General features: G+C 52.3%; 1 long non-coding RNA gene across 1 annotated transcript; it reads left to right on the forward strand.

The window, feature by feature from the left end:
* The first annotated feature begins 2,584 nt into the window (after positions 1–2,584).
* LOC309684824 lies at positions 2,585–3,429 on the forward strand. Its single transcript, XR_014270351.1, has 3 exons — positions 2,585–3,079; positions 3,192–3,245; positions 3,363–3,429. It is a non-coding gene; the product is annotated as an uncharacterized lncRNA (long non-coding RNA).
* Positions 3,430–7,604: the final 4,175 nt, after the last annotated feature.

The raw sequence follows: 7,604 nt of genomic DNA on the forward strand, positions 1-7,604 counted from the left end.
AGGTGGGATAGGTGTAAGAATCTATGGTTAACATGTTGCTGTGTCCAGGCTGTTGGGGCCAAGGTGGTACAGTCATCTGGGATCGCGCAGCCATCAGCAGCCTCTATGGACAGCTCTTCCATTAGTGGTTTTTGAGATGAGCAGCACCACGTTGGAAATGATGGTCAGCAGTAGTGCAGGAGTCTGCACCTCAAAGACAGAAGAGGCTGCTTTGTATGGCCCTTTGAGTAGGGGGTGGGTGTGTGTGTGTGTGTGGTTTGTGTGTGTGTGTGTGTGTTTTTTTTTTTTTTTTTTTTTTATGGCAGGCTGTAGTTGGAGTCTAGATAGTATTTGTAGATGGGAATGTGACCGTCGGAATGAGTATGCCATCGCTTCCCATCCAGGTGACTCGTTTGATGTTGTTTTTCAGATGCAGAGGGACAAGCTGTGCAGGACGATGTAGCAGAGCCGAGTGGAGCACTATAAGAAGGCGGGTCGACATGTGCGGCATTAGAGGGAAGATGTGACCGGTGGCTCTATGACAGCATTTATGGTATCATGGTTTTGTGTGTGTGTTTTTTTTTTTTTTTTTTTTTTTTTAATTTGAATCCTTGAAGCGACGAGCTGACTCAGTGCCTGACTCTGTCCAGGTGACCGGCGATTGGCGGGCTGAAGTATCAGTCGTTTTTCAGGCCGGTCAAGTTGTAAGTAGCCCGTGCCGTTTGTGTTTTACAGGTGGGGCGTAAGACCCAGGGCGGCAACCCAAACTGACGGAGGATGGGCCGGAAAGCTGTCAAGGTAAAGAAGCGGGAGATGGGAGTTGTTATCCACAGCCTAAAGTTTCAGACTGTATCTCAGCACGTGCTGCTCTGCTTGTGTTTTTGCAGGTGCCGCACACAGGCTTAGATGGACGATGCCACAAGTTGATGAACGGTTTGAGCCGGCGAGGCCCTCGCGGGCCCCTTTAGCAGCTAATAGCAAAGTATCACGTGTCAGCTCAGTGAAGCGTTTCTCCCTTTTACTTTGCAGGCACCGCCTTTGGGAGCGGATGAGGGTTTGAGGCGAGCCAGGTAGTCGAGAGGAGGTGCACGGGGTCGGTGACTTCTTGCGAGCGCAATGGTAATTTTGAGTCTCTCGGTCTTTTAGGTGCCACAAACGATGACCATCTGCACGGGAGAAGAAACAGAAGGATGTCAAGGAGGATTCTAAACCTGCTTAAGTGACTCGGAGCTCGGGTGTGGAAGAACACATATACCATACAAATAGTTATTTAGTCTCGTGTGCTTGACAGGCAGCCATCTGCGTTTTGATAACACAGGCCTGCGAGAGACTCGGAAGCAACGTGTTGGACAAGCTTGAGATTCCTGCCCCCCCCTGTGGGAAAGGGGAAAGCGCGGCAGTGAACTTTGGCCACACAATCCCCAATATACAGGTGCAAGGAGCACATCTGGCGATCCTCGAGCACAGACAGATCGGTGCCTGGATCTGCGCTCGTGTGCCTCTGCCCGGGCCCCCCTTTGGGAATTCCCGGCTGGCGATGTAATGACAAAAAACTTACTCGTCGCACTTCATCTGTGGTTTTGTGCCTCTTCCTGCGCCCCGCCCGTGTTGGCTCACACGCAGCCGCAGCATTCGACTTTGGAGTTGACACGGAGCAGGTAAGCAGAAACGCAGCGGCGCTTCTGAGGAGGGGCGTGTTGCGGTAAAGGTCCGTGTTGACTGATGCGATGCCGACTGACGGCACCGTTGTGTGCGGTTTGGGTGTTTCTTTAAAGGTGACAAAGAGGAGCCTGGTGACAGCAGGGTGAATCCTGTCGGCGGATTGTGGTTTTCCTTGTTGCGAATGGATTAAGCCTCCCGGCCCTCTGAAAGATAAGTTGAGGGAGCGGCACCGCGGTGGGGTCGGGGGAAGGTGGGGACGAGGTCGGCAATTGCAGGGACAGGTTTTAAAGGTAGCGTAGGGCAGAGGGCTGTCCAGGAGCGGTCCCCTTTGGGCAGGTAAAGGGGGAGCAGGTTACTCCTCAGCACAACGCTAGCATGTGCCGGGCAGGGCGGTTCCAGCCTGTGTCTGTTGTTGTATAGTCTGTGTGATATGTCTTATGTGTTGTAGAGCTTCCTCAATTCTTAATGTCCTCGTTGCTCTTTGCACAAGGAGCACGACACGTGCCTCAGGCGCAGCCTGTGGGGTTCAATTGCCAGTACTCATCAGCATGGTGCCAATCGGGCGCTGCTTTTCTTGCCTTATGAGCTTAAAGCGTGGATCGGTCTTGATGGGAAGACTCTTCGGTCGGTCTGCTTTTGCAGCATCATTCCCGGCTGCACAAGCAGCTCTGCTCTATACCCATCCATTTTCAGGGACCGCGTGTCGTTCCCTTCATCCTTATGTTTGTAGGTGTTGAAGCCGGGTTTCGTGCACCTACATCATCTCAGTTTTGAGAGTCGTTTCTCGTCACAGGCCCTGACGTCCTACTCTTTTTTTGTTTTGGTTTGGTTTTTTGGGGTGTTTCCCAGAGCCTCCTCGCGTCACTGTTGCGGTCTCGCAGGTCTTCTTGCCCGACAGTGACTTCCATCCCGGCATCATTCCTCTCTCTGAGAGTTTTCTCTCATCTTTGAGGCACATTGTTTGTAGTGTTCTGTGTAGTATCTGTGCATGTCTGTGTGGCTCGGAGTCACCCTGCCCAGGGGTGTAGAGTCGGGGGTAGGTGGGATAGCTGTAAGAGTTTACGGTTAATATGTTGGTGTGTCGAGGCAAAGGCGGTAAGGTCATTTCGGACTGAGCGGCCGTCAGTGGGTTTTGAGAACAGGTTTTTCATTAACGCTTTATGGGGAAGGGCAGAGCTCTGCAGGAAGGGCCATTCAGCAGTAGGTCCGGAGACTGCATCTCAAAGACGCAAAGGCTGCTATGCGTGGGGCTTGAAGTCTGTGGGTGGTGTTTCTGGTGAGCCGCCAGATGGCCTCCACATGAGGTTTCTAAATAGGAACAAGACTTTAGGGTTATGAAGCTACCTCTCTGCGTCCAGCTGATCGTTGATGTTGTTTTTTCAGACGTAGAGGGACCAGCTCCGCAGGGTGACGCAGCCAAGCAGAGTACCGTGAGAAGGTGGGTCATCGTTTCTGGTATTAGAGGGAAGATGTGACCGCTGCCTCTGTAACTGCAGTTACACTTGGTTGTTTTGTTGTTTTTCCACGGTTTGAATTCTTGAATCCGTTAGGTGCCAGAAACAATGACGGTCCCAGCATCTGACTCCGGAATCTGTGCAGAGCAGGTGAGCGGAACGCCACGGCGTGTCCAAGGCGGGGGCTGTCACAGGAAAAGTCTATGTTGACCGACACGATGCTTCGCAACGGCACTGTTGCGTGTGCATCTTTGTTTGTTTTTGCAGGCGCTGAAGAAGAATCCATCGCCTGCAAGATTAACGCCGTTTGCCAATCGGGGTTTTATTCGTCAAGGATGGCTTTGGAGCCCGGGCCCTCTGAAAGCTCAGCGGAGGGACTCGCGGCGGAGATCGTTTGGGGAGGGAGGGGACAGGGTCAGCAACCGGAGAGATGGGTTTTAAAGTTAGCGTAGGGCAGAGGGCTGTCCCTGAGCGGTCCCCTTTAGGCAGGTAAAGGGAGGGGGTTACTCTTCTGCGTGACGGTAGTGTGCACCAGTCAGGGTGGTTCCGGCTCGTGTCTGTCATCATGTAGTTTGCACGGCCTGTCTTCTGTATCTTGCGTAATACCTTCCTCCGGTCTCGAAGTCTCCATAGCTCTTTTTTGATCAGCAGGCATCTCACTAGCCCTCCAGAGTGGCTAGAGAGCATCACCTCATCAGTGTAGTGCCTGTCGAGCCTTTCTCATCTCGATAGTCTACTTTAAAGCGTCCTTCAATCCAGCGTGTATTATGTTTCGAATCTTTCCGATTGGTCTCCACTTGCGGCGGCAAGCCAGGCGGCACATGCGGCTCTGTTGAGATTCCCGTTTCCACAGAGTAGTCTTGTGGGGTTTCATTCCCGTGTCTTTAAGAAGTTCAGGTCTTAAAGCCTGCCTTCTCATGCATCCACCGTGATGAGTTTGACGGTCGCTTTCTGTCAGGGGTGGCAGCTGTCGCCTCTCTTGCAGGGCCGCTATAAGGCATTTGCATCATTGTGGCACCGTAGGGCTTCTGTGCTGGCATCATTGACCATACGTGAGTTGTTCTCACCCACAGTCTTACAGCATCTCACGGTCACTCTTGCGGCCTCTGCACGCGCCACGGGTCCGTGTCTGCCACCTGCGATCGGAGCTTCAAGCACACCTAGCGTCACGGATGTATCTGGAGGGTCACCTTCAGGGAGGTGATCTGGCCCGGAAGGAGCGCTCTGCTCTGGTACTTCCCGGTTCCATAGAGATGTGCTACGGCATCTCATCCGCTTGTCTTTCTGAGGTAGGGTCCTAAAGCCAAGCTTCTCAGGCATGTGTCGTTCTAGAGTTGCATTGTATCGCAGCATTCTAGTTTTGACTGCCATCCGAGACCGCCTCGCCATGCAGAACTTACTTTTTCTTTTGCTTTGTAAAGCTATGTATTTAGCTATGCGTCACATTGTACCGCCCTGTAATTGTCTCAACTGCCTTCAGAGACCGTCTCGCAGCGTAACTCCCCATCTTGCGTTTTGTGTCGGACCGTTCTGTATTTGAATGGGTACGGCATTATTAGGCTCTATCGGTTTTGCATCATACTGCCCTGTAATAGTCTCAACCTCCAACTGAGACCGTTTCACACTGTAACGGCCCGTATTGCGTTTTGTCTCACATCGTGCCACTCCGTAACTATCTCGACCGCCACGTGAGACCATCTCGCTTCATACCGCCCCCTACTGTTTTTTTTTGTATCAGATCATTCTGTACCGGAGTGCACGTTGCGTTGTTTGGTGTTGTATTGGCTTTGCATTGTATAGCTCTGTAACAGTGTCGACTGCCATTTGAGACCATCTTGTATCATATCACTCCGTATCGCATCGTGTCTCACATCGTATAACTTTGTAATGGTCTCGACTGACATCGGAGACGGTTTTGCATTGTACGACCCTGATTTTCCTTTTTTTTTTTTATAATTGCATCATTGCCTATTTGAATGCCTATTGCACTGTCCCTCTCTGTAGTGGTTGTGCATTGTATTCCTCTGTAATAGTCTAGACTGACATTGGACACCATCTCATATTGCGTAGTCTACTTTGTATTGCATTGTGACGCTCCGTAACCATCTTGCCTGCCAGCAGAGACGATCTGGCTTTGTGCCACCCCGTATCTGTGTGTTTGAATGTGTATTGTATTGTTCTTCTAACTATCGGTTTTGCATTGTACTACCCTGAAATTGTCTCGACCACCATCCGAGAGGGTCTTGCATCGTACCACCCCCTATTGCGGTTTTGTTATTGGAGCGTTCCGTATTTGACTGCCTAGTGCCTTGTTTGGCTCTGTATTGGATTTGCCTCGTCTGGGTCTGCATCGGTGTCTACCACCATCCAAGAGCGTCACGCATCGTATTGCCTCATATCGGCGTTTGCCTTTTGTTGGCACCCCTCCGTAGTCATCTGGATCGCCGCCAGAGACCATCTCGCATCGTACCACCCCATAACTATCTCAACTGCTGTCAGAGATGGACCTGCATCGTATCACCCTGTATCGTATTTCATCTCGATGGCGCTCTAAGGGCACGTCAAGTTGTTAGACTGGTGTGTACATGACACAGCTCTATCTTTGTATGTATCATACGGTATTGCGTAGGCAGCGTAGATGGTTAAAGGGTCTCTGTCTCTCTGCACGTCACCGGGAACGGAGCGAATGACAACCACATTGCGAGGTAAGATAAGGTAAGGTAGTAATGCATTTGGGGTATTGATGCAGTTGTTGTAGGTAACTTGCAGTAAGCGTGCAGAAAGAGCAGGGGTGTAGAGCAGCGTGACGGGGCTCTGAGCAGTCAGCGATTTGCAGGCTCGTAGGGCAAATAAATCCCCCGGCTGGGGTTTTTGTATTCCAGTTTTTTTTTTTCCTTCCCCTGGCTGTTTTTTTTTCCCCCCATGCTGGCTGCTCTGCAAGGTGACATTCATTGCCAAAGTTTGGGCGGAGGGCAGGCACAGGCTGGGGTTTTTGCAGGCAGGGTCACTTACGCTCCTGGATTTGGAGTTCATGGGGCACATTGTCCCAAGCCCACAATGTCCTTTGGTTGATTAATAGTTACAGGTGCGGACAACAACATTTGGCATTTAAAGTGTCGTTTGCTTTCATCCCACTCCCGTTTGTTTCGCCGTGCATTTGGCCGGGTACAGGGGCATGCATGACTCGGGGGCAGAGCGTGTGTGTGAGCACGCAGATGTCAGATGGAAGCTGTGCATGGTGGAACACGGCTGGGCGGTGTTGATCTCGTGCGTATCTGACTCAGAACGTTAATAGAGACGTGCATGCCTGAGAGTCATTGGTGACGGGTTGTGCGCAACAAGAGCGCCTTTGAGCCCCAGTTTGTGGGTGTTAGGTGCTGTAGCAGTTTCACTACAGCATACTCAGAAGGATAACTGAAGTTAGACACATGAAATAGACAAACTAGGAAAGGGTGTGCCCCGCGGCCTTCAAAGAGATGTTAATATAGTAAATGGGATTGCCTGTACGCATGCCCTTTCCTAGTTCCAGGCCACACTTACTATTTGTAGGGTTTTCCTATATACAGACATGCCTGAGCACTGGACCACCTGTACACTAATTGCCCACCCAATTACCTCATTAAATAATTAGCACCTCATTAGGCAAATGAAACAATTAATTATACACATTAGGGATTTTCCACTTTCTGGCCTCCACTTTCCGGCCGCCGACCTCCACTTTCCGGCCTCCAGCCTCCACTTTCTGTCCTCCATTTTCCGGCCTCCACTTTCTGGCCTCCGGCCTCCACTTTCCAGCCTCCACTTTCCGGCCTCCACTTTCCGGCCTCCGGCCTCCACTTTCCGGCCTCCACTTTCCGGCCTCGGGCCTCCACTTTCCGGCCTCCACTTTCCGGCCTCCACTTTCCGGCCTCCACTTTCTGGCCTCCACTTTCTGGCCTCCACTTTCTGGCCTCCACTTTCTGGCCTCCACTTTCCGGCCTCCAGCCTCCACTTTCCAGCCTCCACTTTCCAGCCTCCACTTTCTGGCCTCCGGCCTCCACTTTCCGGCCTCCACTTTCTGGCCTCCAATTTCCGGCCTCGGGCCTCCACTTTCCGGCCTCCACTTTCCGGCCTCCACTTTCCGGCCTCCACTTTCCAGTCTCCACTTTCCGGCCTCCAGCCTCCACTTTCCGGCCTCCATTTTCCGGCCTCCACTTTCCGGCCTCCGGCCTCCACTTTCCGGCCTCCACTTTCTGGCCTCGGGCCTCCACTTTCCGGCCTCCATTTTCCGGCCTCCACTTTCCGGCCTCCACTTTCCGGCCTCCACTTTCCGGCCTCCAGCCTCCATTTTCCGGCCTCCACTTTCCGGCCTCCACTTTCCGGCCTCCGCTTTCCGGCCTCCAGCCTCCACTTTCCGGCCTCCACTTTCCGGCCTCCACTTTCCAGCCTCCATTTTCCGGCCTCCACTTTCCGGCCTCCAGCCTCCATTTTCCGGCCTCCACTTTCCGGCCTCCACTTTCCGGCCTCCAG

This window comes from Vanellus vanellus (assembly GCF_965231255.1).
Source record: "Vanellus vanellus genome assembly, contig: HAP1_SCAFFOLD_745, whole genome shotgun sequence".
Classification (NCBI taxonomy): domain Eukaryota; kingdom Metazoa; phylum Chordata; class Aves; order Charadriiformes; family Charadriidae; genus Vanellus; species Vanellus vanellus.